This window comes from Miscanthus floridulus, chromosome 11 (genome assembly GCF_019320115.1).
Source record: "Miscanthus floridulus cultivar M001 chromosome 11, ASM1932011v1, whole genome shotgun sequence".
Classification (NCBI taxonomy): Eukaryota; Viridiplantae; Streptophyta; class Magnoliopsida; order Poales; family Poaceae; genus Miscanthus; species Miscanthus floridulus.
Genome location: NC_089590.1, coordinates 30,534,027 through 30,540,687, shown reverse-complemented (window position 1 = coordinate 30,540,687; position 6,661 = coordinate 30,534,027). Strand labels below are relative to the sequence as shown.

The 6,661-nt window shown below is 38.0% G+C and overlaps 1 long non-coding RNA gene across 1 annotated transcript; it reads right to left on the bottom strand.

The window, feature by feature from the left end:
• Positions 1-2,916: 2,916 nt before the first annotated feature.
• On the bottom strand, positions 2,917-5,803 carry LOC136493405 (uncharacterized). Its single transcript, XR_010768354.1, has 3 exons — positions 5,377-5,803; positions 3,749-3,861; positions 2,917-3,175 (listed from the first exon to the last, which is right to left on the bottom strand). It is a non-coding gene; the product is annotated as an uncharacterized lncRNA (long non-coding RNA).
• Between the last annotated feature and the right edge of the window lie 858 nt (positions 5,804-6,661).

Here is a 6,661-nt window from a genome sequence, read left to right as displayed (position 1 = left end):
CACAGCCATTTGGGTGTAGCATAGCAAAGCCCTTCCATATTTGATATAACTTCTCGGCTTGTCTCTTCGGTAGGCCTCATGCATGGTCATTGGGTCAATGATAGCCATGTCGTTTTCATAATTCATGTTTGAGCAGCCAACAAGAACCTCCCTATTTAAGAGCTTTCATGACTCTGGTCTCATCACCGTTGATCTAGCCTCTCATATCCCACTAAAGATCCTATCACCATCGTTGTACAACCCTCTGCCACAATAAATTACAACATCTTCTCGCAAAGGTGTTCCACACCAAGGTGGGTCAGTCCCACCAAAACCTACAATTATGTAGAGGCCATTCTCACACCATAACTAGTGATGGTAACACCTTCCTAACACCTTCCTATATTAACACTTCTAGAAATCTTGGATGTTGTACCCACACCTACTGATGGGTAGCACCCTCCTATCATTCCTTTTCATATAGTGTTAGCCATCAAAATGTTTGTAAGACCTATGATTAAATTAAATTGCTACTAAGTACTAATCCTTCATCGTAAATGTAACAGTGATGATGTTTCCCATTGGCCATTGTAAATAAGCTTTTCAATTAATCAGTTAACCAATAAGAAAAGAAAAAAAAAAAGAAATACCCCCTCATGATGGGAGAGTCAAGCATCCGATCGACACAGGTTACATACACAAAGAAAATTTACTAATCAAATTTGTCATTCTAAATTTATAAAATAAAAAGATTTATCACAGATCATGCATGCATCAATTAAATCTAAAAAGATTTTTATTTCTAGAACTTTCTTAATCATCCTATTTTTTTAAAAATAAAGTAAATAAATATATATTTTATCTATTACCTCCTTGCAAGTAGTAGATGATTGTAACCATCCAATCTAAATAAAATGCTTCACAATCATTTGGGTGTACCATAGCAAAGCCCTTCCATATTTGATATAGCTACTTGGCTTGCCTCATTAGTGGGCTTCGTGCATGGTAACTGGGTCAATGATAGCCACGGTCTTTTTCATAATTCATGTTCGAGCAGCCAACAAGAACATCCCAATTTAAGAGCTTCAATGACTTTTGTCTCGTCACCTTTCTATCACTATCGTTCTACAAACCTCTGTGAACAGTAAATTGCAACATTTTCTGGCAAACGTGTTCCACGTCAATGGTGAACAAGTCCCACCCAAACCTCCCATTATGTGGATGCGCTTCTCACACCACAACTACTGATGGATAGCACCATCCTAATACCTTCATGTATTGACACTTGAATCTTGGATGTTGTACCCGTAACTACGGATGGGTTCATATAGCACTAATCATCTAAATGTTTGCAGCACCTATGATTAAATTAAATTGCTGCTAAGTACTAATCATTTAGCATAATCGTAACACTGAGGATGTATCCCATTGGTCATTGTAAATAAGCTTTTGAGTTGATCAGTTAACCTATAAGAAAAGAATAAAAATAGAAACACCCCCTCATCACGGGAGAGTCAAGCATCCGAGCTGCCCTGCCTTGTTCGTGCGTACAGCATGCCCTTTCATTCCTTGTGTTGTTGGTAAATTAACTTTCACATATGTTAGACACAGGTCATGCACACAAAAATACTAATCAAATATGTAATTCTAAATTTATAAAATAAAATGATTTAGCACATCTAATAGATCATGCATGCATCAATTACATCTAAAAAGATTTTTATTTCTAGAACTTTCTTATTTATCCAATTTTGAAAAAAATCAATTAAATAAATATATATTTTATCTGTTACCTCTACATATGTAAATAGTAGATGATCGTAACCATCCGATCTAAATAAATTAACTGTTCACAACTATTTAGGTGTAGCATATATAGCAAAGCCTTTCCATATTTGATATAACTTCTCGACTTGTCTCTCAGTGGGCCTTATGCGTGGTCACTGAGTCAATGATAGCCATGCTCATTTCATAATTCATGTTCGAGCGGCTAACAAGATCGGCCCTATTTAAGAGCTTTCATAACTTTGGTCTCATCACCGTTCATCTAGCCTTTCATATCCCACTAAAGATCCTATCACTCTAGTTCTACAAACCTCCGCCACATCAAATGGGCTTTTAGTTTTCTACCCATTTAAATGATCCAGATGAACTTTCAGTCACAAAAGAAATTTATAACATCAAACCATGAATCGTCAAATATTGTTAAGGAATCTCAATTGGCATATTTAGTCTGTACCTAATGAATTGAGTCAGTATAAGTGTTAGTCTGTACCTAATGAATTGAGTCAGTATAAGTGTTGTCCGCCGTCGATATAGATTTTTAGCAACGACTCTTACACCGACTCCAATAGTCGGTGAGTATGACTTTGTACTGACTTACAACGACTCTTACACCGACTCCAATATTGTATATCGCTGAAGTGGCTTTTGTCAACTAAATCTGTCTGACACTGTTTTGGGATTATCACTACCACAATCTCAAATTGCCTTGAGTGTCAAAAACCACCAAGAAAAGGGGTAAAACCGCCAAGGAAATGATCCTTGGCCACGAACCGTCAAGCAAACACACTTAATAATAGAAGACAAGGGAAATTAGTTTCCTTGACGGTTTTAGCAATCAAGGATGATTTCCTTGGAGGCTGGCCACCAAGAAAACTATTACCAGACTTAATTTGCCTAAAGGCCAAGAAAATGTTGCAACCGCCAAGGAAACAAGTTTTCTTGAGGGTCGACAGCCGCCAAGTAAATTAATTCCCTCGAGGGCCAACAACCCCCAAGTAAATTATCTAGACCGCAAAGGTAATAGTTGTTTCCTTGGCTGCCCTTAACCTCCAAGGAAATTGTGATTCCTTGGCTGCCATCAGCCTCCAAGGTAATTGTGATCCTTGGAGGCTGGCCCTCAAGTAAATGTTTACTGCCAACAAAAAAAAATGCTAGGCATAATCAACAATTTTCATGATTCTAGTTGCTGGCACATGACCATATATTCCAACCAACCATGATATTGATTGTGACATATCAACCAAGAATATTACAAGTCCACTCATCATGCATGAAACCCAGCCATCATAACACTAAGTCACTCATGATCTCTAAAGTTATAGGCATATTATCAATTCTTGTACCAGTTCTAATATTAGCAGCGTCGTTCTCCACCTTCAGATTGTGAGGTAGCACATGATGAACCAGTGCCCTACAAATGTCCATACACAACTTATAAAGTTAGTAGCTAATCGTTTTGGCCCCTTGAGATGTACAAAAGATAAAGTTGAAGGTACAACACACATATAAGGTAGTGGTTTGTTATGTTAATCAGTTCTCGCATGGCTTTGGAAGTTGACAGGAAGGAACTTGTTCCTAGAACTTGTACGTATGTCCTTGTATTGATTTCACACAAACAAATAGGGGACTTGTGACTAAGCTAATAACTTGTGTCTCCTAGTATTTATTTCAAAGTAACCACAAGTTCTTGATTAACCTGAACTTGTGCTTATATTGTTTGTAAGCCATAATCAACAAAGGTGTGTGTCCTCATTATTTAGTAAGCATGATTGTAAGCAAGGCTTCCAACATGGATATGGTTCAGCAAAAAAAAACTATCAATATATAGTAGTCTAGGTCTTAATACTTGCAAGATTCAATGAGATTCAGGCCCCAATTTTGTAACTGCTATACTCAATTAGCAAGAAAGGATCCTTAACTTCAGGAATTTTACTTCCTCACAAAGACAAAAACATGCCAAAGAACATAACCAACAAGCGCTTACCTTGGCTAAGCAGTCATGGTGTTCCCCGCACGTAGAATAAAGCCCATCAGCTTCTGTGTCAAACCCTCCACAACTATCTTTTCTCCCAAGTCAGAGATTTGGTGCCTGCATACCTGCATGAGAAAATAGAGCAAATGAAACAATTGCTGAGGTCTATATGGATCTTAAATAAGAATTTTTTTCAGTGAGTCTAGTCACTACTTCTAGTTTGCAGCAATGGCATATAAAATTGAACTGAGTTCATGCATATTAGCTAATGTCATTTGTAGACTTTATTATGACACAGAGTTAGGGGTGGTTGTCCTTAAGAATTTCTGAAAAGTCTACAGAATGGGAATAGATAAATTGACTACAAAATGCGTAAGGAAACCACAAATACAGCACCTGACAAATCCAAATGTATCATGAACAATCTCCTTCAATAATTTACGCATAGATAACTCAAAATAAGCAATAATATAAAATACATATGAAGGAACTCATGTAGATATATATTACTGATAATAACACTGAATGTATGGTCTTTGTAGACCATATATTGCTTATGTCAATCCACACAGATTATACACCAATACCAGAATTCATTATTACCTCTCAACAGTATAAAATTCTGGTACAAATCCATCCAAAGAATAAAGCGGTTCATAATATAGGAAATAGCTCACATGTCAAATTTGTAAAACAACAATAGCACATATGGGGGGAAACTCATATAAATAGACCGTATTAATAACACTAATCATATGGCCCGTATGGACTATATGATTTGTCTATCCATACAGATGACATGCCAAGATATGAATTCATTACAGTATCGTTTTTGCCGGTAATTTGGAACACTCAAATTCCCATCCAGAGTACTAAAACAGTTCATAATACCAAAAGAGTAGTACACAGGAAGTAGTCATCCTCGTGTTCACCCAGATATCCAGTTCACCAAAAATTGCAGCAGCTTTATTGCCAAACGCTCGGTAGATGGTGAGCGCACATGTACAAAAGAGTGGCCAATGCACTCCTGTCGTGACAGAAGTTGATGTATGTTAACTATTGCCCCACAGTGGGAAAACTATTAACCCATCAGAACAATATCAGGAGAAAATTTCAAACCTAATGATCAGCGGGATTAGCTGATAGATAAGGTCCCATGACGAAAATTCAATGTGCTAAATTAATGGAACAACTAAAGACATTCAATTATGGCACTATCATCTCAATTAGAAGAACCCTGGTCATGTAGCTCCTTTCTAATGCTCCAGGAAACAATTGAAGTGTACCTAGAAGAACTTTTTTTTTTAATCACTGAAAGCCAATATCAGCAGGTAGGCTATACAACTACTATCCAGCATTTTAGACGATAGTGTCAAACCTGTTTCTCATAAGAAAATAAGAAATTCATCTCTAGGCCACTTGTAGAGAGTAGTAATTATAGATGTTATTATTCTTCAGCTTGCAAAGAAGCAATAAATTAGCAATGGCAATGGTAAAAAGTCTATACATTTGATCTTCAATATTTCAAGTGGCAGGCTGACGCCAGACTACTTATTGTTTGTCCAGAATAACCTTATGTGGACATACATCTACAAAAATACAATCAACTTCATCTTACAAGGAAGCCAAGCAATCAATACCTCGTACTGTCCATGGTGCCGTATCCAGCGCCACCGCCCGCGCTAGTGCCGCATCCAGCACCGCCTCCGTTGTCGCATTCCACACCAGAGGATTGGGAGAAGTACGGGCTGAGAGAGGGTTTGGCAAGGGGGTCCGCCTCCGCCCTCCACCGTGCGCTGCCGCCCCTCGTCCACTGCAGCGGGGGGTGAGGGAGAAGATGCGCGAGATCCGCTACGAGCGCACCCTGCTGCCTCGCCCTCTCCACCGCCCTCCTCCACTGTGCGTTGCTGCCGCCACTCACCCTTCTGCTCCTCCTCACAGATCCGGCAGAGGGAGAGTGGGCCGCTCCTCCTCACAGATCCAGAAGAGGAAGAGTCCGAGAGAGCCGGGACCGAGGGAGGGAGAGATCGAGAGGCAAGAGAGAGCGGGGGAGGGAGGAACCGATCGAGATTTTGGAGTGTGAGATGGGAGCAGGTAGGGTTTCATCCCGGGTTCCACGTATCTCAGCCATCCAAGGTCAATCCAACGGTCAAGAATGAGACATGCCCTGACGTGGGCTATCACGGGCAAAATCAGTGATGGGCCAAATCCAAAATCGCATCGCTCCTTTAATGTTTTTCTTTTTAATTTCTATTTTCAAGCACCTTGTAAAGCAAATTATAAAAAAGTAACTTTTATAACACGAAACTTTTTTGCACACAAAAATCTATATGTATGTTGTTATGTAGAAGTTTCAAATTTTTTTGAACATATTTGTTATTTTCTACAATTTAAATGAATTTATGTGTGCTTACCTAAAGTTATTCCAAATTGAACTGTCAGTACCTCTGATAAGATAAAAAAAAATCATAAAACAAATACTTTTGGCTCATATGTGTTACTCTAGCTCATATGTTGGATTTAGACCGAACAATCATTTGTTTGTTAGGTATAGTTTATGGTTCTATCTCCAAATTACCATAAAATAATTATAAGAATATCTGAACTTTGTTAGGAAATTCTAAAAACTTGCATGGCAACATATTTTGGGTGTATAAGATTCCCATAAATTTTTTTAATCATTTCAATAAAGTGTCACTATACATTGTTCACACATGGATACATCTCTCATATAGTTATGTAACTGTGTGAGAGATATATCCATTTGTGAATAATGTATGGTCCAACTTTGTTAACATGATTTGAAAATTTTATGCCAAGATAGTACAACCATATTATGATCTCATGCCAAATTTTAGGATTTTCGAACACCATTAAGATATTATTGTTTTTTTGTCAGAGTCACCAAAATACTTATAAGCATTT